The sequence below is a fragment of the Sebastes umbrosus genome, chromosome 20 (assembly GCF_015220745.1).
Source record: "Sebastes umbrosus isolate fSebUmb1 chromosome 20, fSebUmb1.pri, whole genome shotgun sequence".
NCBI lineage: Eukaryota > Metazoa > Chordata > Actinopteri > Perciformes > Sebastidae > Sebastes > Sebastes umbrosus.
In genome coordinates, this window is record NC_051288.1 from 17,050,792 (window position 1) to 17,078,628 (window position 27,837).

At 41.9% G+C, this 27,837-nt stretch overlaps 1 long non-coding RNA gene across 1 annotated transcript in view; it reads left to right on the top strand.

The window, feature by feature from the left end:
- The window catches only part of LOC119480062, a 163,800-nt gene that overhangs the window by 82,778 nt on the left and 53,185 nt on the right, over positions 1 to 27,837 (top strand). The window contains exon 5 of the long non-coding RNA XR_005204805.1: positions 14,126 to 14,218. This is a non-coding gene — a long non-coding RNA (uncharacterized LOC119480062). The remainder of the gene's footprint in view (positions 1 to 14,125; positions 14,219 to 27,837) is intronic.

Below are 27,837 nucleotides of genomic sequence, written 5' to 3' on the forward strand. Positions count from 1 at the left end.
GAAAGCATAATGTGTAGACAGAGTATTTAAACATGTCATCACCTCTGAGAGAGGGATTGAAAGAGAATAGAGGAAATCCCTTTGACCATGCATTTTAATGTAACAAATTATGATATCTGCTGGATTATGAGCCCACCCAGTCAAATTCAAAATGTCTTGTGTGGATGACATGTGAGGCGACACACACCAGATAACACAATTCAGTCCTGCAGAGGTCAGATAACACTTCACCGGTGAACCAGGCGAGCCATAATACTCACAGCCACAATAACAATGAGGACGAACACAGGGAAAAAAAAGGAAAATTGTGAGCGATTCGGGGAACTGACGGCGGCCGGGGTTTTTTTTCTTCTTCTCCGGGTTAATTCATTGGATGAAACGTTGTGGCACATGATGTGTCATATATCAAAGGCAGGGCATCAGTAATCTTTGCTCAAGGGCATGGATAACAGGCAGATAGACATGTGAATGAGATGGAGAGGGGGGCTGGTGAGCGACTCATCCCTTTCTGCCATCACCACAGAGAAGATAGAGGAAGATTTATGGGACATCACAGACCACATACTAGCAGGCTGACCATCTTATATGTGAACCCCTCCCTCCCACAACCTTCCTCCATCTTGTTTTTAAAATGCAACACCCTAGCAAGCAGTTGACTCAGATATCTATACCCTTTTCCCACCAAAATTAGTCGATGACAGCCCAAGTATTTATGTTTTATAAATTAATAAATTATAATAATTGTCCAAATCCCTGTTGATTTTAGTTATTATATATTCACTTAAATGCACATGCTGTAGCATCGCACCAGAAAAAGGGCAAAAATTAGCATGTCTGCTCGGGTGTCATGTTTCCATCACTGCCGATTTGAGCTGGAACCGACAAATACCTATATACTACTGCAGAGTCATTTGTTCTGGGAATGAATGCCGATTGCAACCTTTCCCACTAAAGACAAAAGCCAGATGTTAGTGGGGATGTTGTCCAGTGGGAAAGGGGCTTTAGAGATGTAATTGTTGTGGTTTCTTTTGCTCCCCACTCAGCCATGTTGTTTTAATTGGTAATGGGACCCAAAGTTATCAAACCTCCATCACCGTCGATTCTGTGCCTTTTTTCCAAATTCAAATCCAACTTTCCGAGATCCCTGCTGCTGATACCGCCCACTGTTTACCGATTGGAGCTCACTGGGCTCCAGCTCAATGACTAACGCTCGTATAAAACTGCATGACTAACTCTGTGTTTTTGGCCACCTGACGCATATATCTGTCTCACGCTTGTGTGGTTGAAGTAATCAAATTTCTCCAGGGGTTTCCAAACAAAGACCGATAACACAAGCATATCTAATGTTCAGGATATCTCTATTTGTTTTTACACATTAGCAACCCATTGAAGTTCGATAAACACAGATGGTTTGGAGTCCGTCCAGTTTCCAAAAGTACGGCACAGAGCACAATAGTCTTACGCATTATTTAATTACGGTCATCTATAATGCTGTCACTTTGACTCCACCTTTTGTTGCGTGGAAATGCTAAACAAAGTCTTGCACGGAAAAAAGCTGTGTGACAGAAATTATGGACAGTATACATTTTAATCGAGTGTGATCACCGAAGTAGTGCTGTTATGACCCGTCTGATGGGATGTAATCTGATCCACAGTGATTAGAACTGCGAGGACAGATAATCACTGACGTACATGGTGTCATTTCCTGGAAGAGAAGTCGTCACATCTGCCTTACAGGTCGCAGATGACTTCCGAGGATCACAGCTGGTGTCCTCCCTCGGGACACATTCATGTGTTATCATCAGTCATTACAGAAAGTCTTTATAAATTAAATGTTTAAAGTCCCTCTGGGTGTATCAACTGCACTATACACAGCTGAAATCTCTTGGAGCGCTTCGAATTAGGAATTAAAATGTGCTGCTTTTGGTGAAACTACTGTACAAGAATGAAACTTCTTTTTCGAGCTATAATACAAGTCTTTATTGCTGTACACTGCCAGGTTGGGCTATTTGGCAGACTGAACGCACAATTCAGCACACACATCCTCAGGGAGCAAGGAGAAACCATTGCAGACATTCTGCAGAGTACCCAATAATTTCAGGTAACAATTACAGTAGAGGCCCAAGCCCTTCAGTACGGCTCATACCGAAGACAAAAAGCATGCAAAGTAGCCAAATGCTTAATCTGCTAGGATTTAAAAATGATTTTTGCTCTCGTGCATGCCTGCACACACTGCGTACATCATATTCAGTCAATCACGCTGCACTCTGGATGTTCCCTGTAGCAAAGAAGCGCCATCTTTCACATAGCTCTGCTAATTGACCCGAGTGACCGATGAGAACTGGGTGAATTATAACATCTACAGCGAGTGTTCACTTGTTACATAGCAGTGTAAGGAATCTCGTGATAGACTCTGAACAAATTCACAAATACGCACCTTTGATTTAGTTGTGACGTTAAATTCAATCGTTATGTTCGGTCTTTACATGGTTGACATCTACGGCCTTGCGATATAGATCGCAGTCAAGGAGCAGAAGCGGGACAAACCACAACCTCGGTGTGTATCAGGTTGCTCGCCAGGAACTATTGAACTTCTCTCTGACAGGTCGTTCAGACTGTGACAGCACCGAAAGGACAGTGGGATCAACTTAAAAGCCGGGGAAACAAAGCGAGTCCGCCGTCTCTACTTCACATCTGTTCATGTACCTGTCAGGAGCCGTGAGCAGAAGGAGGAAGTGGCCGTGTTCGCCGGTGATATCCTTCCTCTCTCAGTAGCGGCGAGGGAGAACGCCCTGCTCACACAAAGGGTAGCCTCACTCCTTCGCACTGTTTATTTTTAGTCATAACATCCACTACAATTGAAAGTATGGGTCAAGGTGAGGCTAGGACACTTGTGAGGGGAGGGAGCCCGAGGAACAACAAACAGATGTTCTTTGATGATAATTGCAGAGAAGGGAAAAGCGGCGTGGAGGACGGGCTCGTAAAGGGCTCACTTGTTGAGGCTGTCCCTCCTGCCTGCTGCCCCCTCTGAAGCCCTGTGGTGGTATGTTGTTGAGCCCCAGGAGTCAGAGTGGGCCTGCTGGTGCCATTACCCTTACTCGCCAAGAGGTGACATCTGCTCACAGTAGCAGCCACAAATTTGAATGCCAATACCTTCGCCTTGAACCGACCTGGAAAAGCAGGAGGGGAAAAAAAAAAAGTTTGTGTCAGTCAGTGACGATCTTTCTTAACATGAAAGGTTAGGGAGCCACAGCCCTTAATCAAGTATGGCTGTCAGCAGGCGCCCTTTAAAATGGAGCTGTAAAGACAGGCTGCCAGTGTTACAGCCGATGAGCGCTAGCACTGAATGATTGATTTGTGTAAATCATTTTCTTTTTTGCTCTCTCCCTCTCTTTTTACGAGCATCAGCAGCGGTGGAGGATGGTGAGGATACCATCATGGGATTAAGTATAGCTCCTCCAGGCTGTCCTGGTGATTAATGAGCTGCCACAGCATTCCCAACTGTCACTAAGAGGAGCATGGGTTCAAACCATGTCTAGACTGATGATACAAAAGATAAAAATCAGTTGTGTCATCATGTCATTAATGTCCTGTAGTTCTGATGTTGATTTAGCAAGTTGCCAATCACCCTCAGGGGATTGTGACACTCTGGTTATATCGAGGGCTGAATTGCCTCATTTCAGCAAAATATTCCAGGAAATTTTAATATTAGAATTATGGATTTATATTAGTTGTAAGTGCTTGAGTCAGCACCATAGATTGTAAAAAAATGGCTGTAGTCTTCGTTGCGTCACCCTTAGGTTTCTGAAGAAACTGTGAAACCCAAAGTGGGTGGCTCCGGTCGTCGCATCCTTGGCGCAGTGACGACACAGCCTAAGGTGGATTATAGGTGGAGCTGAGGCGGGCGCTGGTCCCGCAAAGCAACCACGCCCTCATTATGCCAAACTTTAAGCCTTAATGTTAATTAAACAGGTGAGTTATATAAAAATTCAACCCCTGTATAGTTGTTATGAACAGGAAAATTAGCTATAGAGACCAAAACCGTTTTTTGAACCAGGCTGTAAACATGTTTATTTCTGCTGTAAAGTTGGGCATTTTAACATGGAGGTATATGGGGATTGACTCACTTTTGGAGCCAGCCTCAAGTGGCCATTCGATGAACTGCAGTTTTAGTCACTTCCTTGTTGGCTTCATTTCTCAGCACCGATGTAGTTTAGCATTTTGTTGCAGCACTTTTTTTTAGATGAGTATTAATATTTGTTCCCCTCCTTAAGCAAAATGTACTAACATACTGTGGCATAAAGCAGCCAGGAAAAAGTGTGGGCAACACTGCAAGCAAAGGCAGCTGAAGCTATTTTGGCTAGCTAGCTAACATTATCATCCCAACACTTCATTGTCTTAATCCTCAATCCATGTCTGTGCAGTCACTAGCAGCCTGGTCTGCTGCTTGTATTCTTTCATCATGAAGTTATGCTAACAAGAATAGCAAAATAAATGTCAGTTCCACGCTGTTTTTTTTTTTTTACCAGAGTTTTCTCGGTTAATTTTGAAGCAAACTTGCAACAGGAGGGGACGGCCCATTGTTCCGACGGCCCATTGTTCCGAAACCCTAATTATCAGAAAAATGTCTCATTGGACCAAAATCTCATTTGTCCAACAGCCCATTATCCCGAAAAACAAACACCTATTGTTCCGAATGCCCTTTTACCTGCTGCTGAATACATGGCCCACCACTCTGCCGCTTATTACTCATTGCCTTCTTTCGTTGGGTCGGTTAGGTTGAGGCATGAGGAGTGAGATTAGTTAGCTTTAGGATAAGCATATCAGGGTAAGCCAACCAGAGGCAGAGTAGGGCGTGTCACCTCATGCCTTCACCACAGTAGAAAAACTAAATTGTGACTGGGAAGGTCCGATTACATAATTTTGCATAATAATTAGCCATGTGCTTCTGTTTGTTGCACAGAGTTTGTATTTTCGGAGCAAAGGGCATTTGGAGAACAGGCGTTTGTTTTCGGGATAACAGGCTTTCGGACAAATGGTTTTTCGGTCCAATGGGACACTTTCCGGACCTTTGGGGTTTCGGATTGGGCAGTCTGGAGCAATGGCATAGCACCCAATAGGAAGCAAATGTATGTATTGCCGTAACTTTGGCATCACTGAATGAAAGACCCCAAAAGTCCACTGCCTGGTGTACACGACAATGTGCCTCCTCTGTCTCACTCTTGCTATTTTAATTAGCACTTTTTTTTATCTCAGATATTGATAGAAACATCCCTCTCTCCTTGCAAGTTAGTTGCCTGTCTTGTTCTGCAGATCCTCCAGAGATTCCTTATGTCTTGTTTTAGAGATCGGGCCTTGTAATGCCTTCTGACCTTTTGCATTGAACTGGAAAGCCGGGCAGAGAGCTGCGAGTAGCGAAAGTACGAGGGGGGAAATTGAGCCGCTCTACATCTATCTCTCCCCAAGGAGTGTCGTGTTTCTCTTTCCACCATTTATTTGAAAGCTATCATTTCCCGGGACTCATCGCTGAAAAATGGCATTGATTCTCCGGATGATAGATGCTAAGTGTCCCTCTATCGACATGCCTATTGACAGGCCTGTGTAAATTCTGCATCTTATTACCCCCCCGGATAAATGATACACCTTGTGAACAGGGAGGATGTAGCTCGGTCGATGGCGGCGTCTGAGCATCTCCTACAATGGCGGGTGTCACTTCTGAACAGCGTGATTCATTTTGTCAGAAAACACCTTATCAGTCACTTTGCTGAATAATTAAACATAATAAGAGTGACAGTAGATAACGTCCCTCTGCAAAGCACGAAGGCTAATAAATGAGACCCACTACAGAGCATTTATTCAGCTCTGTGCTGCGGCTATACTGTAGGAAGGTCAAATCTTAATCTAAGGGTGTTTTTGAATCTAATATCCCTGTCTGGAAAGTTTGCTGTAGCATTAAAATGACTTATGTAAAGCCTTAAACCTACTGCATGTGCTGTGAAGCAACTCGTTTCTTTACTGCATTGTTTACAAGGGCTATTTTTCTTTGACTCTGTAAGGTTTATTGCATCTTAATCCTACCCTTTTGTAGCACTGCCTGCAAGGACGTTAAATAATGTCCCACTGCCAACCGTTTTCTCCATCTCAATTTGTTTTATAGTAATACACAACTTAACCTTCAGAATAGCATTTGCAGGTTCATAACACTTGGAACAGGTGTAATTTTTCTAACAAACAGAGCTGCAATGTGACCCTATTTATCTCTGTTTCTTATAATGCATTGTATTAATCTGTGGGCCATTCATGACCCATTATTTCAGCAGGGCAATAATTCACTCTTATTGTTCAGCCTCGCTACTGAGGAAAATCTTTCTAGTCCAGTTGTGCTTTAGAGCTCCACCGTGCAGCTGTTGTGTGTGGGATCTGTGGGAGTTTGTTGCCTTTCGCACGAGAATCCATGAACCATCAAATGTTATGGAGAGTGAAATGGGCTCTTGTGATTCAGCCTCTTTTAAAATGTGAATTTCCCGGCTTGATTGATCTCGGTGATTTGTGTTTGAGGCTCTTCTGGTGGAAAACAGAAGTTATCTTTTATTATAATATTCTACATCACCATAGGCAGTCTAAGTAATCAACGCTAAATGATCTCACGCAGGAGACATAATTGCAGTTTTAAATACCAACAGCTTGTAGGTGTAAGTAGTCAAACAATCTGTGATCCATTAAATAAGAGATAAAACAAAATCCAGCCATAATTGTATCATTTCAGCAAGACAATTTTCACATTCTGATTAGAGAAACTGTGAAGACGATCACATCGAGGCTGCAGCTAAAAGCAGAGCTGTGTGGTTTCGTTTCTTCCCCCTTGTTCCGAAGATAAATTAGCAGCTTCTAAATAATGCAGTGAACCCTAATTCTCTTTGATTAGTAGTGAGTTAGATGATGGCGACCCATTGAAATTGGTCATCAGCATAAATAACGAGCGAATGAACTGATAAAATGCAAAGTCCTCGGCCATCATAAATCAAATGGAATCCACTGGCCGTGGAAGCGGGTGGAATTAGAAGTCCATGCTCCTATTAATTATGTTGCCTTGTGAAGGCGACAGCGTGATAAATCAGCGCTGAAAGGCCCTTCACCGGCCGAGTCTGAGGAGTTAGACTGCCTGCAAATTGCTTTGTGTATGCTCCTAATTGTTTCTTAAATAACCCTCCTTTTTGAGGCAGGTTGGAAAGGTAGTCTACCAAGAAGGGTCAAGGAAGTCAGAGCCGCTGCATTTCTAAGATAACATTATAGAAAATCATCTCTCTTTTTTATCTGTGTTTAAATTGGTATTAGCCACTATACAGTATAAAGTAAGTATATAAGGTAATATAAAAAAACTTAAGAATTAAAAACGTGAACATGCATAAACCAAACGTTGATTAGTCCAGTAACCAATAAGAGTAACAAGTGAAATGGAAAATCCATCATGCAAAATGTATGTTTATATTAATTATATACATGCTATGAATACATTAACACACTTGTATAAATATACAGTACATTAGGCTCAAAGGTGCCTCATTATTAAACAGCTGTCTTCTTTTTGAGCTTACAGCAGGCGCAGATGTTATCTTTATCTCTCTAATCAATACTGTGGTCATTGACTAATTTGAACCAATACATTGATCCGTTTAAATCCTAAACTGGCTTTATTGGTGAAGTATTGCGTATTGGTATTTCTTTGTTGTTGCTTTGAATCAATAAGAATTACGACAACAGTATAAAATGTGGACAGGAAGCCAGCGTTCTTAATTTGATAAATTACGCATTCACTTTGATAATTTCCCTCTTTGCCTATTCTTCTGTTCTTTACAAACGTGTGCCAACTCTGTTTTATAGCTGCTGTTATTTGAGTCTACCTCTCCAGAGTCTTTATTTGTTCCCCTCTTGTGTAATATTTCCCGGCAACAGCTTTTTTTTTTGGTGGCCAAATAACATCAAATGGATTAAATTAAATTACTCCAACTTTTGAGGCATGTAATAACGATCGGACCTCTGAGGAGCATGTAATTAATGGGAATACTGAGGCAGTCATGAGCTATTGCTCATTAAAGTACAACCCACTATAAAACTCTGTGAATTTGGCCCAGGAACTTAATTTGTATTTGTTGAGCAGTGGGCATCGTCTAGCATGAAATGTAGAGTTTCCAGTGTGTTTAGCAGGGAATATGCAGTTAAGTTAAATTATGTGTGCTGCCTGAAATGCCAACGGTCATGCGATGTCATTGTATGGCTTTGTGCCCATGTCTGCTGTCAGTGTGTGATGAAGAGCTTCAGTGCTTTGATCCACTGACGGTTCTGCAGAGGAAGATGTGTGTATGGATGTGTAGTAGGGCAAATACTAAATGTTGTCATTGTCCATTAGTTTTTCCGATTAACCATTTAGCCTTTAAAATGTCAGGAAATAATGATAAATGCCTGTTACAAGTTCCCAAAGACCAAAATGACGTTTCAGTCCCACAATCTCACAGTTTGTTTTTGACTATCAATGCAAAAATGATAAATGCATGTGCTAAATTAAAAGAGCTGTAAAAACTCAGTAGGGGTGGGAATCACCAGAGGCCCCACGATACGATATTATAATGATACTTAAGTCACGATACGATCTTATTGCGATATTGAACATTTTGTGATATGCCGAGTATTGCGATAATATATATTGGGACGTATTGCGATTTATTACCTTTTTTTCAAATTATGCAATTTGTCAACATGTGTTTTATCTAATAACATGTAGTTTTCACTCAGAGTTTTCATTCACATATCATGAGGTCAGAGGTCAAGGAACCCTTTTGAAAATGGTCATGCCAGTTTTTTCTCACCAAAATGCAGCGTAACTTTTGAGCGTTATTTAGCGTTCTTGCTGACAATCTAATGATATGGTTGGTACCAATTGATTCCTTAAATTTTCTAGTTTATGATACCAGTATCTTCACTGTAGCTTTAAGACTGAGCCCTCTCAAACCTCTGAAAGACAGAATAGCGGCCGTCAGATTAAGAGTGTATACAAAAAAAGGGTCGATACTTGACATCTGTGTTATCGATATGATATTGACACGAAAAATATCGCGATACTATGCTGTATCAATTTTTTTCCCCCCACCCCTAAATATTGGGAATACCCTGTTAGCGGGAAATATCGTCGTTAGCCGCTAGCCTGTACAGACTAGACAACTAGCAAGCCAGGAAGTTGAACGCTCCTCTGTAACTGCTTTCCTTGTCTAAAGTCTATAACATAACTTTCTACCATGTTATGTAACACAGTCAGCATAACCATAAACCAAATGCAAGACAGCAAATTCCAAATAAAAAAACAAATGAATTAATTTTACAGTTATATAATATATAAACAGGGATGCAACTAACAGCCGACTATTTTGCAAATCAATCAATTCCTCGTTTTGTCTACGAAAGGTCAGAAAATAGTAAAAAAATACCCATTATAGTTTCCCACAGCTGAAAGTGATGATCAGTCCAAAACCCAAATATATATATACATATCAAATATGACAGAAAAGTAGCAAATACTCACATTGACATATTTTTAGCTTGAAACGATTAATTGATCAAAATGGTTTGTGATTAATTTTCTGTCAATCAACTAATAGATTCATCGACTAATTGTTGCAGCTGTAATATAAAAAGCTGCTCATTGTCAGTGGAACCAGTTTGATAAATGACTGGAAAGAATCGATTGATTCTTAATATTGTCGATTAATTTCCTGTTAATCAGCTAATTGTTGTGGTGCTAATGTGGGTGTATAGTATGTGTGCATATCTGTACAGAAGCATACGTGTGTGTGTGTGTGTATGTGGGTGCCCTTCTACTGACATTCAGCCCCTGGTAGATGTTTGAGTTTAAATAATGCTCCTGTGCGGTCGGAGGAATAATGGTGTGGACTTTCATGACATTGCGTCAGTGCCAAGGTGACTGACTCGAGGACTGATTGCTCCCTCTGTCTCTCTCTCTGTCTCTCTCTCTCACTCTCTCTCCCTCCCTCTCTCTGTCCGTCCCCCCTTCTCACCCTGTCAATAAGCATCCTCTTGTCTGATGGAGTCACATCAGGGCACTGCAGCTGACACCATGGTGTCTTTATTTCCTGCAGCAATCCTTTTACAACACACATCAGTGGTGATTAATACACTGACAGCAGCCAGGAGGTTAACCCCCTGCTGCCAGGCAGCTACTGTTACCGACAAACACACACTACTCACCTTACATACCTAACCACACCATACTGCACTTTGATATATACTGTGTATAATCAAAGAAGAGAAATATCTTGCCCAGCACTGTACACTTTAGAGGTGATTGATGGGTGCAGAAAACACTTGGTATTCCAAAACTGTCTTTTACATTAAACCAAATGGTTGCTCCCACTTGCAGCTGTCTGCTCGGTTATTAAATCGGAGGTCTTCCGATTTAAATTTATGGCATCCATTACTCAAGAATTTACATGTCCAGGTGTTGCATCTGTTTGGCTTCAGGTAGGGGTCACTTTGATTTATTAATACCCACGGTTTCATCTGCTAGACAATCACTGACATATTGTCACTTAGGGCAGCGTGTCTCTCTGTCTTTAACAGCTGTGACAACCCGCGTGTTATTAGCTCCCTGGCTGATTATGCAGACGCGCAGACCGAACATGTCAGCGTCTGCAGGGCGAGATTACACACCGCTCTTAATGCTTATAATAACCAATAAACAGCAAATCATAGACTGGAGGCTGAATGAGGATTTTCTCATTAAATCTTATCAACACCTGCTTACTTGTTGAACATCTCAGAAGTCTCATGATAGAGGAGATAAGTTAACAGTCTGCGGGAGTGATCGGACCATCTGGGTCATTCAGAGCCATATGTTCACACTTTGTTATCGTTGCACAGGTTCAGGAAAACAGTTTGTTTTTTGCTTGCTCGAGCTGATCAGCTCTGTGTAGTTTCACAGCTTATGAGATCCAAGGAGCTGGTGGGTGAGGGAGCTTGCATTGGTAGTGGAACGATTAGTCGATTAATGGATTAGTTGATCAGCCGACAACATTTTTGATAATCAAATCATTGTTAAAGTAATACCAAACACTGGCTGGAAGCCCCACAATACAATATTATCACATTACTTAAGTCATGACACGATCTTACTGTGATTTTAAACATTTTGTGATATGCTGAGTATTGCGATTTATTACCTTTTTTCAACTGAAAGTTATGCAGTTTGTCAACATCTGTTTTATCTAATAAGATAGTTTTCACTTGATTCATCTCAGTTTTCATTCACATATCTTGAGGTCAGAGGTTAAGGGACTCCTTTGAAAATGGTCATGCCAGTTTTTCTCTTCAGCAAAAAGACTGCTCTAAGTGGTCGACAATCAAGATGTAAGCAGGGGACTCCAACCTGGATTGGCACCAAACACCGCTGTCTCTCCGCTCACAGTTGCATGTCAGCAGGAAGGACCACTGAGGGCCATAGGTGGCCCAGTTGTTAGGACATAGCAAATGTCACGAACGGAGGGAGAGCGCGTCCCCTCGAGTCCCCCAGATGCTGCTCCCACCTCTCATCATTAACTCTTACACTGAGATAGTAATTAGGGCTCCTCGCGGCATAAGACAGATTCTGCATCAGACCAAATTTTCTAAGCTGTCATTCTAATTATATAGGCCGGGGCAAGATGGATCAGCTTGGTCGTGTGTTAGTGTTGATGTCAGTTAATCACGGTGACTCGGCCCCGTGCCACAGGGCTCTCTGCTCTGTCCATCTCACGGTACAAAAAACAAGTTTGTGGTCAGGGTGGTGATGCTACAAAAAATGTATATCAACTCTGTATTTAAGTGTTGCTTAACTGTTATTAGTTCAATCTCACGGCTCATAGACTACAACACAAAGTATATCCCAGTGTGACAGTACTGTGTCATGACTCAGTGAGAGTTTAGCTGCTCGTTTAAGTCTGACTTTAGCCCCCGCTCCTCAACAAACTGCCAAATTATAACCTTTTCTCGCAGTGCAGAGCTAGGACATGTTAATTGGATTTGACAAGGGCATATTATGCACAACAAATATGCATAATTCGGCAAAAATGGAACAGAAAATTGGAAATAAAGAACAGAACAAAGTGGATTTACATGGTCGGGTAGTCTGAATGTCTGGTATCATATTCTCTGCTGCCGCCCGCATAAAAAGGCACAGAACTGTAACAATGGGTATCAGTGGAAAGTGCTTTAAAGTTAAAGCTGATGGATGGCTTGTCAAAAAAAATAATTGCACTGGTGGGAAAGTGGGTCTGCATGCTTAGAGGGGGGAGAGCAGGATCTACAGAGAGGATGATGGGAAGTGACAGTGGTCTGTCAAGACGCAGTGGCTGCCCAGAGTAGTGTGAAGCCCCAGCTAGAAGGTGGCAGAACAGAGCAGGCTGTCAGAGCAGGAAAGTGCCTTTAATACATTGAAATGAAAAGGAATCCGCCTGTCAGACCTGTTCAGCCAGTCGAGGGAGCAAGAAGGAATATGGTGGAATAGGTGTAGACGTGGTAGAGCTGGGCGAAGCCGGCGTGCCGCTGGCCTGGCTACAGGTACAAATCATGCAGTCGGACGAGACGGGTCGTCAGCCGCCAGTGGCTGCTACCAGTTACAACTGGTTCCTTTTGCTGTGACAATTCATTAATCAGTTTGACAGATCTGGCCTTATTACATGGAATATTTGACACTTGAACAATTGGATTGTCAACTACATCCTATTATAAATGCAATTCAAAGTGAATTCTGGGTATTTCAGAGAAGCGGGTTATCTTTAAGGAGTCCTGCGCTGACCTTGGGAGGCAAGCATTACTGCTTAAATGTATGCAGTATTAGTGAATATACTGTACATATAGAAAAAAACAATACACAGCTCATTCCTCTGCTTGGTCCTTGTCCATGCATGATATAAAAAGTGTCAGTCTTTGATTGGAGGGATGATGTATAGACTGACCTAACAAAGGATCAAGTGCCCAGTAAGACAGACAGCTAATAGATAGAGAAGCAAGAGGAGCCTCATTTAGAGAGGAAGGGCTGTTTGCGCTGCCAATATGACAAAGGGGAAGTCGACAACCATTGATCCATGCTCACGGATGACAGCTTAAAAATTCAGCAATAATCATGACAAATGAGGAGAGGCACCACAGCCAGAAAATTATCAATAATCGCCGTCTGAGAAGAAATGCCAAGGTCAGAGAGAAAAGGCTACTGAAGTTCCCTCTGCGTGCGTGGACGCTGCCAGGTGATATATTGGTAAAGATAGGAGGAGCGGGAGAAGTTATTAATTAAGTTTTGGATCCCACAGGGACACGAATGTCCCTCAGTATAGATTCCTTGTCGGAGCCCACTGAATGCCAAGGGCAAAGAGACCATTATGTAACAGGCAGTTTCTGGTGGCTTTGATCCCTCACAGGGGAGCTGCGTGGATGGATTTGCCGTATCAATAACTCAATCCCCTTTCAAAGGAAACCTGAAGAAGGCCGAGGCATTAGTAGCATCGCGTTTCATGACAGGTCACTGCTGATGTGGGATTTACCTATTCATTCATCCAAACATTTTTCAGTCGCCTGTCCCCGGTCAGGGTCGTGGCGGCGAGCAAAGTAGCAGAAGAGTCATTTTCTTTAACAACTTTCTCCAGCTCAGAGTACAGAACCCTCAAGCCCTCTAAGACCAGCTGAGAGATGTAGCACTTCCAGCGTATCCTCCCAGTTGGTGATGCAGGGAATAGGGAGGCATTCTCGCTAAGTGCCCAAACCTCCTCGTCTACCTCCTCTAATCATGAAGGAGCAATGGCTTGATGCAGAGATTGTCCAGAATTGCTGAACTCCTCACATTATCTTGTGAAGTGAAACCAGTATCTCAGTCTTTCAGTCACTCAAAACTGGTGAATATTGGTTGAATATTTTTCTGGTAAAGGAATTGATAGAGTTTTGCTGTATAGCTCAGTTCTCTTGTCACCACCACTGTCTTAAACAAAGCCTTGGTTATTGTCACAAATTCCCCTAGCAAGTGGGCAATCTCTAAATCCTTTGTGACAAAACCCCCAGAAATAACTCTTTTCTTCTCTTTTGTTTTCAGGAGACAACGTGGCTTCAGCCTAAGATGTGTTGCTCTTCATCCTGATCATGTTGCACTCCACGCAAACCACTACAGATCACGGGTCAGATGCAGGTCAGTGCAGATATTATTGTCACAAAACTGTACACTCTCCAGACCTTGGCGGTGACACTGCTCACAGTGACTGTACTTAAAGGGGAGCTCCACATCAGAGTCTGTTTACAGGTCTTGGGGAATTACTACTGCATATGTGAAAAAAAGTTGTACGAAGCCTTTTGTGGCTCCAGAGGGAGCTGTGTGAAATCTGATAAATTACCTCAACTGTGGTCATGTGGGGCTAGTGGGCAACCTCCGGGTTTGTAAAGTGAAACTAATGCTGAAGTGCCTTAAACTTGCATTCTCTCTAATAGCCAGCAGGGGGTGACTCCTCTGGTTGCAAAAAGAAGTCTGATTCAATAGAAGTCTATGAGAAAATGACCCTACTTCTCACTTGATTTATTACCTCAGTAAACATTGTAAACATGAGTTTGTGGTCTCAATCGCTAATTTCAAGTCTTCTTCAATACAGCATGATGTTCATTTAGTGAATTATGGTCCCATTTAGAGTCAAATAGACCATAAAGCAGGGTATGCTTTAGGGCGTGGCTACCTTGTGATTGACGGGTCGCTACCACGGCGTTGTCCGGTCTTGGAGTTGTCTGCATTTTAGTCTTATAACTTTAACCCTTTCACAGTTTGTTTTCAGTTCATGAAAGTTTATATTGTAACATTTTGGTCGTCTAAAAATGTCTTATATAGCATTCGGTTGTACATAGCTCCATCCTCTCGTGTCACTTCTGGTTGCAATAAAACTAGATGGCGATGGCCAAAATACTGAACTGGAGGCTTCAAAACTGCACTCCACAAACCAATGGGTGACGTCATGGTGACTACGTACACTTCTTATATACAGTCTATGGTTGGGGATGAAGACTACAATTTTGAAAATGAAAAAAAAAACGGGTTGTGGAGTTAGACAGAATTGAGCTTACCCGGCGTCTGTATCCCACTCCTCATCTCTGCTTGAGGTTAGCAGCTCGAGACAACATGAGCTGCTTCCAGCATAGCACACCCAAATCTCTGACCAAACTGTTGGCGGTTGAGTTGCATTCTGGGTGATGTAGATACCAGGTTTTGACAAGGAAGAAGAATACATAGAATAAAAAAGATATCTCTGATTCTGCTGCATCGATTTTGATCATTTCTTAAAAACCGTGATTGACAAACAATGCTATAGGAGTACAATGCTATATCAGTGGAGTACTCTTTTAGTGAAGATAACCAAAACAACTTGTGCTGCAAATTCATCCACCACAGCTGCCTGTGAGAAGTTACATTAACAACCAAGTGACGCTGATAGCCATAAAGAAAGACTCCAAACTCCCAAAATCTTGTAACTGTATTTATGACTTTGCTATTCAAACATTTCCACCGTCTTAAATGTACACTCATGTTTTATTCAAATGTATATATAGAGGAAATTTTTTGTGATCAGTCTGATTGTAGAGGGCGATGAAACACGAGCAGTGATGATTTAGGGGGCAGTTTGAATCAGTCAGTTGTTTGATGAGCTATGTACACAAACACACAGTGAGTCAGAGGCATCTGAGTGAGCCTCAATGAATGACACATCCTTAAGCTAGCATTTTAATCATCTCTGAATTTATGAAATTCCTGGCAAAACCACCATGTTAGGTTGTTCATATTATACACACAAGGTGACCCCGCTGACTATAATAGTCAGACTATAGTCATTATCTGTAATGGAGTCAATGGCTTGCTTCGCAGTTGGGCCAATTAATAGTTGCATCATTAGACTTGGCTGTCTTTTCATTTAGGCTTAGCACGTTGCATAACACTAATGTCCTCGCTTATTTGCTGCTAAAGTAGAATGAAGAGGAGTAAACTGTAAAGCAGTGGAGTTGCTGACACAGCCAGCAGAGCTCATTTCAGTGAGATGCAAATAAAGTAATGCAGCTGCAAATGCACTTTTTTTTGTATCTTTTTAAATCAACCAAGCAGGTCTCTTGTTCAGCCAAAGTTCAATGGGTCACGAGGTCAAAAAGATAAGAGAATAATTTACTAGTTGTGTCATGCTCCTGTGATTGAGTCGTCGTTCTGGCTTTGGGACTTGATTTGTGGCCTCTGTGTGAAAAGTGGCATGTGGCTGTAGGTATGCACACTTCAGGGGAGGTGCGCTTTCTCGCGTCTCTGGTCCAAACTAGCACGCTGCTAATAACAACACGAGATATTAATCCTCGGCCGGTGAAAACGGTCCTGCAGCAAAGGGAAAAGCCTCGACGGAGGTGCGAAACAATTAAGCGTCCACAGCAGCTCATTTGTTGAGGTGTGCTTGCCGTCTTTACCAGGTCTATAGAATGTTCACATCCATTCACACATAGTTGTAAATTTTCTCAGTACTGTTAGCATCATAATGCTATTCGTCGCCTCAAGAGGGATGATTATTCTGTCATATTATTACCGCCCAGACGCAGCCCACACACTTCCTTTGCCTTTGCGGTGAGGATAAAGCACAGTTCCTGTTTTTCTGGGACCATCTGTAAGAAAAAAAAGCAGCCCAAGGTAAAAACGATGACTGCAACTTGGCAGAAGATTAAACGGGCCCTCCGCAAAAGCCATTAATAATTCTCATATTTTGGAAACAGACCATACATACAGAATCTGTGGTATTTAATCTCCTCTCTCAGCGAATAAAAAAAAGGTCAGCTGGGAGGGAGGGACTTTTTTTTTTTTCCTCCCCAGCCCAGAGTGATGGGCCTAGCTTTTCCAAGGCACCCCATTTGTCTGTCAGGGCTGTGAGCAGAGCCAGTGATTTAGTTTCCATCACATGAAGCTCATGTCCGGTTGATGATACTGCCAGGCGGGATATGGAGGGAATTTGTCACCTGGAGCTTTGACAGGGAGATAATTGCTGATAGTTAGCAGAATAATAGGATATGAGCATTACTAGCCACACAGGGTTTAGGGAATATTTGTTACTCACACTTCATAACATATTCCCCCCCCCCATCATTTCAGTATTGACTTTGTTTACACAGAGATCATTTAACCTAATCAGGCTGAAACAACCAACACATCTAAGTATTTAGAAAAAGATTTTTTACATGACACTGCTGAAACATTAGTTATGATGTTCAAGCATTAAGCAGATATAGCATATGATGTCATTATTTATACAGATGTCCCAACAGTCTGGGTTTCTCTTTGAGCTGTTTGCTGAAATAATGAAATATGCAGATAAAAAATGTGCTACACGCACGTTTTCTTTTTTTGGGGGGGTGGGGGGGAGAACAGTTACCATATCATGACGGCATGAGGAGGTTCCCACTGTAACATACTGGGTGCTGCGTCACCCCTCGTTGGACTGACACATTACGCACACTAGAGGTTCGTTCCCATCCAGACTGCAGTGATTGTTTTTAATAAATCTTGTAAGCCATTGTTTTACTGCTTGATTTGTCAACAACATTCTTGGCCGATCTGTCTCCGGGATTGTAATACTCACACACGGCCGACTATTTCTTTCACTTTCATTTGTTAACAGACCACACGTGTCCAGCCAGGGGCTTCTTCTCCGAATTAGCAGCTGGTTACTGTTGTCAGAGACCGACTACAAATAACCAACACAACATTTAGCCGGCGCAAAATTGATGCAACACAACAGATAAACACCGGGCACTGCCATCAGCGAATGTCATCTAATTTAACAATAGGCCAATGACAGTCAACAAGGCTGAAATCAGCCGATACCATTGTTCGGCCGATAAATCGGTGCACCCCTAATCATGAACATAAGTCGCAATTTTCCTTCACCCATGCAGCCCCCAACCTCCAGAACAACAATTGTGGGGAGATGAATTAATAAATAGATACAGTAAACGGATAGGGTGTAGCACAACAAGACTAGTGTTCATAGTTGATACTAGCGGAATCTTTAAAGAAAATCACACCGAGGTAAATCCCAATGTTGTTCATAAATGCAGTGCGAAAGTAAAAACATACGACAATGCCACGGCTTCTTCTATCTGCCTGTGTGTCATTGTGAATATCCACGGGGTCACGCAAGAACCCTGCGGCCAATCAGCAGGGCTCACTCAGCCTCAACACCTCCGCCGAGCAGCATCCACAAACAACAGCTCTGCCTGTGGCTACAAACAAGGCAAGGCACATCAGAGCACAATACAGAACCATTTCAAACTCTCCAGGAGTTGCAGTCCCCCCACCCCCTCTCTCTCAGTTAAGTTAAAGGTTATTTTTCTCTCATTATTTCTTGGTTGATCCTCTACTTGTGCCAACTGTAACCTCCAAAGTGCAGCAGTCAGTGTGTACGAAGCACTCTGTTTTCTTTTTTTGGACTGTTCTTGGTTTCTTATTAACAGGATTTCCAAAATCCTCACATTCCCAGTTTGCAGCTGGTCTGAGAGTTCATCTAGGGTCTCTTAACATTCTGTCTTAAGGCTAATTTGGACAGATTTAAAAAACATTCAGCCCAATTAGTTTGAATATAAAAGTCAGAGTTGAGTATCTATGTGAAGTTGTACTATCGCCGCAAGTGCTTCATGATTTCCCTTTCTAATGGTATTGGCGCCACATCGGGAGGATAAGTGTTGTGTGTTTTACATTCTCTTCAAATGTAAGACAATGAAGATCTTTGTTGAAACTTAATTTGACCCAAATGTTGGCAAGACCAACACACAGTTTTCCTTGAGTGACTTACAAAAGAGACAGGTCACAGCCGACAGCCGTAATAGATGGAGTAGCAAAAGGAGTGGTGCAGATAAGGGAAATGTGCCAGAAAACTCAGCTGTGGGGGTTAGGGAATAATCTCTCTATAATAGCCAGTGTTGGGTCAGAGAGCAGTCCCGGACCCCCCCCCTGCTGTCTTCCTGTGTGTTAACTAACGCTCACCAGAGTGCTGCCTGAACTCGGGGCTGGCAGAGCCACGGAGTGGGATCCAAACTCTCAGCAGCTCTGCGACCTGGCTGAACCTCTACCTACCGCCCCTCAGTGGGAGGGGGGGAACTGCTGAAGAAGTCCTCTGAGCCAGCGAGAGGCTGATTTAGGCAGATTTACCCCCCTCCCAGCAAGAATATAACTTTGAAATGAAACACAAATTATCTCTGTTGGGAGCAACGTGAAATATTTACTGCTGTTTTTTCAGTTGGTGTGGTTTTATGTGCCATTTGTGTATTGGATAGTTAATGGTGTGTTTTTTCCACCCGTTTATTGTACTCTTTTTTTTTTTTTTTTTTTTTTTTTTCCAAGGATACATGAAAGGATAAATCTTTTTAGCATACCAAATATGAAATTCTTATTGCCTGTCCTGTCCAAGAGTGTCTTGGATGTGCATGGATGGAAATATTTGATTCTCTCCTGGGCTTGGGGGCCACGGGCACCAGGCATTTTAAATGGGAAGGGGTTGCAAGACATGTAGGTCCCACCCAGTAACAGGGTTTAGCCCTGTGACTTGCCTCATTCTAACTAGGCCTAATGAAGGGGGGGCTTTAAGAAGGCTCCAGCATGCAGCCAGGCATTACCGATTAGGTCAGTGGAACGGCCGCTGGGCTGAGCATGATGGATGACTGGTGGAATGAGTTTCTGCCTAGCGGTATTGTGAAATCTTTTCATTGTCACTGACGGGGCCTATGAAGGGTACTGATAAATGAGGGAGCAAGTGTCAGAAACGCCCTTCTTTGCCCTGCTGTGGCTTTAATATCTCCCCCAGCTACAAAGCAAAGAGTATTGATAAAAGCAAAAGTTTTAAAAATAACCACGGTCGGTGGAGCCAGGCGGAGCGAGGTGGGGATGATTAAGGCGACCGGCTGCCGGACCCAACCCAGGGTTGGTCGCTGTAAACACCAGTCGAGGCCAGTGCCCATGCTGGGAAGAGGGAGCCGCTTTTTATGGGGAACGGGTGTTACCTCAGTGACACGCTGCTGTGATAAATGTGTTGCCTCCATCTGGTTTCAGCACATGTAATAAATATCTGAACTCATGTTTGACCTCTCTCACTTAGCAGACACATCTTTCACATCCAAGAGGGAATCACGATTATGGGTGTGTGGAAGGGAGGGGGGGCACGACCTGTATTTTTTTTTTTCCAATATCTTGAGGTATTAGTGCAGCAAAAGCAAGAGCACAACAAAATGCAGCGTCCATCTGCAGCCATAATATCATTAGAGCTGTAACGATTAATCGATAAGTTGTCAACTTTTCGATTAATCACCATCTCATTTTGAGAATCGATTAATTGGTTTGAGAGATTTTTTTTAAAGAAAAAAATTCATTAATTCTGATTCCAGCTTCTTAAATGTGATTATTTTCTGGTTTCTTTACTCCTCTATGACAGTAAACTGAACATCTTTGTATTGTGGACAAAACAAGACATTTGAGGACATCATCTTGAGCTTTGGGAAACACTGATGGACATTTTTCACCATTTCCTGACATTTTTTAAACCAAACAACTAATCGATTAATCGAGAAAATAATCAATAGATTAATCGACAATGAAAATAATCGTTAGTTGCAGCTCTAAATATCATTAACTGATTAATGAATGAATCTATTAGTCTTTAAAATATCAGAAAATAGCTACAAATTCCCATTGTACAACCCTGTCTCCTACAAAATTGATGAATTCAATGAAATGTCATTGACGATGCAGTTTCGTTGTATGGGAACGTCATTTTTAGGAGACCAGGCTGCATTGCAAGTTCCAAGAGTCCCAGGTAGCGTTTTCAAATTGCTTGTTTTATCCAAATAAGAGACTTAAATCTTAACATATTTGATTAATAAAATCAGGAATCCTCATATTTGAGAAGCTGGAACTAGAGAATGTTTTTTTTTTGTTGCTTAATAAAATACTTAAAATGAATAATCGATTATCAAAACTGTTGTCATTTAATTTTTCTTTTGACCAACCAATGGATCAATCGACTAATTGTTTCAGCGGAGCCCTCAATAGATGAGTATTTATGAAGCAAACAGTCGAAAAGAAATGACCAAAGTGAAAAAGCTGCTTTTCCTTTATTCTCCGCCGTCCTGCAGTTTTGTGGTCTGACCTTGCAGCTTCTGTGCCCCATCCATCTTGGGCTGTTTAGCCATTTCACTGGATACATACCGCGCAGATTAACACAATTCATCACCACAATCATCCTCGATTCATCACCCTTCCCAATGAATGTTTTGACATCTAGTTAATTTTCTGCTGATGATTTATCAAATTATAATTACCATACTCTGAAGGAGTCATTCATTATGTTGATACATGATAATGATGCCAAAGTGGATTGAATTTTAAGTAAGTTCTCTGTGATTATAGCATATGCATTATTGTGAGTAATGCCTTACAATTTGGTCCCCTCCGGCATTAGAAAGTCTTGGGACTCTGTTAATGTTGTGACAATAAATGCAGAAACAGGCAGGTTGTCAATTCATTTTTTCACCACAAATTGTTGAGCGAGGGCATGCGGAGCATAAAACGGTCCGATTCATGCCTCTGATTTAACGTGGTCGTAATTAAAGGGTGCGCTAATTCAGTCAGGGTTTCAGTTAGCGCTCCTGAGGAGCAAAGACTTTAATAGCTTCAGGTTTAGCTGCAGTGCTCAGGTACTTTATTAGCAGTTCACTTGTTCATTGAGCCTTATTACTATGGCTCTAAAACAATCAATACTGGAACTGGTCAGCTATGCATACCACACAACAGAGAGTTAATCTATTCATTAATCTTGTTATTATTTAATTAAAATGCTCATAAGGCTGCTAAGTAGTCAGTAGAGCTGCAGGTAACAATTATTTACATTATCGATTAATCTGTCGCTATTTTTTTCCGTTGAATCTATTAGTCTGTAAAACGCTGGAAAATGTGAAAAATAACCATCCAAGGCGATGTTGATAGTTTTTGTTTATTCAATTTACAACGATATAAAACGGAGAGGCAGCAATTCTTCACATTTGAGAAACTAGAACCAGCGAATGTTTGTCATTTTTGCTTGATAAATAACTTTAATGGACTTATTATTTTAGCGTGAATAGTCAGGTAATGGTAATATTGACATTGCAAAACTGAAATGTATGATCCAGACTTCTTCTGTCACTGCACCTTCCTTCTGTCAGTCTCTCTTACTGTCAGTAGGAGTCAGACTGGGCTTTGCACCTCTTGCTTCGCCGGCTAATTGGAGGCGACTCAGATTGAATTAATGTTGTGTGCCGTGTTTGGTATGCAAAAAGCATGAATCTATTGTTTTCTGAACGACGGCATGTCATCATGCAGGGTATGTTGTTGGGCAATTAATTAGTACAGTGTTCACAGAGGGCGTTATGAGGTCAAGTGGCCATCCCCCCCTTTCAGTGGTTTAATTCAGCTTGATGGAGGCCGTTTTCCAAGAGTCTGATGATTATGTGTCATGGATCTAAAAGTGGGATAGATATGCTACTGATTGGGGGGAAACACATGTATTTAATGCCTCTTTCTGTTTCTCTTACACAGATGAATGAATGGTCAGCATAAAGAATACACCATGTCGGTAGAATGGGGAAAACATCCCATTGTTTACTCATTATTACAAGATTGTTACCCCGACTGCTAGCCAGAAAATGTAGCTTTTCTTTTCTCTGTGCTGCATGTTTATAGCGAGTTGTTAACAAATTTAACAGATAGCAAGGCTACATAGCTCCTTTGTAAATAGCAGCATTGATGTATTCATGGTAATATTTAATTTTACATGTCCATGATGATAACTTTGCAGCCATTTTGGCTTGTTTGTTTACACATTCGTACTTTCATGAAGCAAAAAATGTTGACGTACGAGTATAAAATTACCTGGATTTTTCGTTGATCTTCTGTAGCCATTGGGTCCAAAGAGCAGACGCAGTAGCGTTTCCTTTAACCTCACCTCCAAGCCCTCGGTCCAACCTCAATCTCGGGCTCATTCACATGAACGGTGGAAGGAAAATAACTCTGTAAATGGCTCTTAGTGCATTTTAGAACTTATAGGACCTAGCGATTTTAATAAGGGCTATTCTAGTGTTCATACAGATGTCGCTTTCCCAATGTAAGTCTATGGGTAAAAGTCTTTTTGGGCCCAATGGCATCACATGATGGACACTCCTCCTGGGGGCTTGGTGTCTTCAGCAAATGCCACTTGGCTGTTTGTATTTACAGTCTGTATGATATTAGGAATAAGGTGTCTGCTCTTAAAGAAACGTTCCTCCAAATCTGATTGGAGCCAAGTTTGTTTCTTAAAACGATTTTGCCTTTTGGACATTTGCCTTCACAGCCTCCTACTTATCAAGAGACTTATTTGGCTGTCCGCTTCCATGTTTCTCTTGGATCTCACTTGTGGCCATTTTGTCAGACTAAGTGCTCAAATTGAGCCATTTTGTCTCACTTTAAAATAAACCAACATCTATTATGGTGATCCTTCATTCATAGCTCCTTTACCTCTCACCACCACCTCCCTCTGTATCCTCGTCCCTGTCTCTTCCCCTACTTGCCCTGGCCCCCAAGAAATGCATGGTGGGTAACCTTGTGAGGGCTCGCCTCTTCCACTCCGGGCTTGTCAGCCCCAATCTGCAGTTATTTGGTGTGAAATGCGCGCCTTGGTCCAGGGCTCTCAAGGTCAGGGCCTGGTAATTGATGTTGCTTATTCATCTGTTTCCTGTGTCTTTTCTCCCTCCTTACACAGCGGCCTTTGTTTGGATAAATTGTTTGAAGATTTAGTGTAGTTCTTAAAGGCCCTGAGACGTGTCCCCCTGCTGCCTGGGCTCAATGTCCCTGCCTCACTGGAGGCCCAGAGCTGATGACACACTGCTGGTCTTGGACAAAAGCCTGTTTTTCTAAGACAAAATCGAGGGAGCATCTCCCTGCATAACAATTGAGGCAAGACTTGAATGAGACTTACAGTCACTCTTGTGTGCTCTAAATCAAGCTTAAAATGGTTCTTAAAAGAAAAGAAAGAAGAAATGATGGCGTTTTGAATTGAGTTTTTTTCCTCTCTTTCTTTCTGAGTAACAGAAGGATAAATTGAGGGGTATGTAAGTGCCACATCAAGTCCAAAATTATATGCATATCAAAATTTCCTTCTCCTAAATCTTCTAAATTGCCTTTTCTTTGGCAGGAAATCCTGGCATCCGTACAAATCTAAATCAGAATTTCCAAGTGCTACGAAGTATACGAACATCTCTAAACTAAAAAAAAAACTAAAAAAACTTGGGTTAAAGTGAATCTCCTACAAGCACATGAAGTATCTGTATCACCACTTCTCAAGCCTCCGCAGCACCGTGCGCCCTTGATGGCTGTCACCCAAGGTGCAGATAAACAATGGGCTCATTTGAAAACAAAGAAATGATTATGGGGGGACGTTTAATCCCAGCTTGACATGTCAGCAGGCTGCATGGGCGACAGCCTTCAAGAGAGGCTTTGAAGTGGCAATCTTTTCAGATTCTTGGCTCATTACACAATAAAGAACGCTTCACATGTAAGTGAAGTGGGCTGGGAAATGATGGTTAATGATGTTTATGGGCTCCTTGACTTGCAAGTGAATTTACAAGATTGGCCGTCATGTGGCTACTAGGTGGCTCTTTTTAAGTAATGGAGGAGAGGTAAGGCGACAGGAAAAATCTCAGGAGTAGTATAATCTGTTCTCATATTAACCCACAAAGCCATAATCAGTGCTGCAGTTATCATTGAAAGAAAGTATTGAGTCAAATGAAAGATATTAACATGCTAGAAAATGACCCAAAATCGCATGGGCCCAATCCCAATGTCCCCCCTAAGGCCTTAAGCCCTGAACCCTCAGGGACTTAACTGACGTCACCTGATAAATGCTTGAGTGTGGCTACATCTACACTAATATGTTTTAGTTTTATAACGCATAACTTTTGCTACTTATGCCTAGCGTCCGTACTACTCAAGCGTTTTCCAGCCCCTAAAACGGAGACGTTTGAAAACGCTGCTGACCGTTTAGTTTTAATGCGCTTTAGTCTGGACGGACAGAAACGGAGACCTTTTAAAAACGATGACGCAGACATCCACGTTCGCTTCTTGATTGGATTAGTCATGAAGGGTCCTTTCCTGATTCGTCACGCCCCATTACGTGAACCTTTTCCGGAAGAAAGCAAACGTCATCAGCCTCGACCACCAGTGGTTCATTTCAACATGGATAACGAGTTGCAAGTGTTGCTGACTTTGTTGTCTATGCTAGCAGCTGTTGTGCAGTTAAATTCTGCATTTTATAATGCTACTACTGCCTACATGCGCAAGAGGCAAGCTATTATTCGAGCGCTTTGCATCAATTCCTGTGTCCAGCGCTGCTTCCTTTTTACATTGGCACACTCATGCCCAGTATATATAATATTTTCAGGCGTGGTAGTATGGACGGACGCCCTAAAACGCTCGCCTGGACGGAGATTGTCATGTGGATGTAGCCTGAGAGGCTGCAAGGGCTTAAAATGGTATAAATACAAATGGGACAGCACTTTGCGGCGACCTATCACGTTACCTTGATGACGCCAAACATGTACAATTGTTGGCCTTTATTTTATGTTTTCTACTGCCTGATTTGAACGTCTTCCAGGCTCTTGCTTTACGAAACGAGAGGTAATTGTCAAATAATAAATTTACTCAATTTGGTCAAAACAGCATCTTTACGCAAAATTAATAGAAATGTTTGATTAATAAACCAGGTGTGTAATATAGCGGCTATTTATGTTTTATTGCTTTTTATGTACCATCTTAAATCCTTAATGTTAATGTTCTCTGTGTAAATGTACCGTCCTCTTCGTTTACCTTTTTTAAACGCCTCCGGGCTTCCCCTGGTAACCCCGTACTTAAAGTCACAAAGCTATGAGTTGTGGGCAATTCCCTCAGGCAAAATCTGCAGAAATGTAGACTTACGGAAAGTGTGCATAAAAGGCAAAAAATGTCTGCGAGAGAGCCCTCAAGCACTTGATGATTTGACAGTGGGACAGCCCTAAACACTTGCGGACTTTGCGGGAACGCGCGTCAAGTGTGGACATTGGGTCCTGCTCTCATGTTCGTGAGAAATAAAAAAACGTGTAATCTCAACAAGGCAATGATGGAGAATTCTGTCAATTATATCGTTTTAAGTTCTCGTCAAACTCACTTTTCTGTCTTGCGTAACCTTTGCTTGTGACCGGGTCATAAAAAAACTCCCCCTCTTTTCCCAGATGTGTTGAACTCCTATAATGGCTTCCCATTGGCAACAAGTTGGGCATTTCACTCCTTTATCATCCCCAAACAATAGTCCTAATCTCCTTGATCATGCTCTGTGAACAAGTAGGGAGGAATGTGAGTGACGTGCCCACAGTAAACATAGGAAATGCACCTGTGAGGACAATGTGTTGTTGGAGGAACAAAAAAATGCACACAAGGCAGCTGGAAACCTTTTAATTAGTGCTAATTACCTTAGCAGAGGAACGTCGGGAGGCTTGAAAGGATTTGTGTCAGCGCGTGAGAGATCAAAGATTGAGGCGGTCACGTTTTGTACTGCTGAGTCAAAAACTAATAAGGAGGGTGATAATGGGGCCCTGGAGAATGACAACCCAGGTGGTGGTGTTTAATCCTCACTCAAGCCTAACTCCAGTTAAACTATCGGATGGTTCAATTTCTTTGTCATTCCTTTTTTAAGAATCAACTTTTACTTTAGTAAGACTGCAAATCCTTCAGTTAAGAATAAAAATTCACATTAAGATTTACATTTAAAGATGATAGCATCTATTTTTGAATTCATTATTCAAGTATAAAATGATTAAATACTATTCTAATGTCAGGTACGCCTGTCAGCCAGCAAGTTTCATTTTTATGATTGTGTAAGCCAGAGGGTCAGCAAGCTTTTCAGTCACAACCCATCAACCCGACCCGTGTGACGGTATCTGCAAGTTTTTCTGGAGGTGGGTCAAATCTGGCTTAAAAGTCGGTCCCCTTCACATCCAATTCACCGTCACATTCTTACCTACAGGCAACCTCTGCTGAGCCCCGGTCATTAATCAAAGCGGAGTGCTGTCCTGACCTCAGCCCCTTCCCTTTGAAGTGCTCTGTCCTCTGCAGCATGAGGAAATCATTTGCTGCCTGATTCAATGAGCCATCAGTCGAGCCAGCAGACCTAATGACATGTGAGAATATTAACCTCCTACCACCAAGAGTGCTGCTGCTTGGGAAGCAGTCTATTATTCATCCAAGGTTTTACTCAAACCCTTTTTTTCACAAGACTGCCTCGGTGTTAAACCCTCCTACAAAAACTGGAACCATGAAGGCATCCAGAGCTCAATTCTGAATCTATAGATCTTCATAAGAATTATATGACATTCGATTTTAATGACATCATTTAATAAATACATTTTAAGACAGTCCACAATGCTAGCACTCTTGCAAAACATTATTTTGGCAAACATATATACAATGTTATCTTTAATGGTACGATCTGTGATTCAAATGTTCAATGCAAATAAATCTAATCACTAATGTTTCTGATGCTTGTTTACATCATTAATGTTGCAAACACTGAAGCGAAACAAGACATATTTTCAATTACGATCAGTAATTGTACACATAAAATGATAAATTTCAATCATTAGGTCAAAGTGTTTAATTAATATTTGAATTAAGCTCAAATTGATATAGTCAATAAAGATGCTAATTCTATGCCTAAT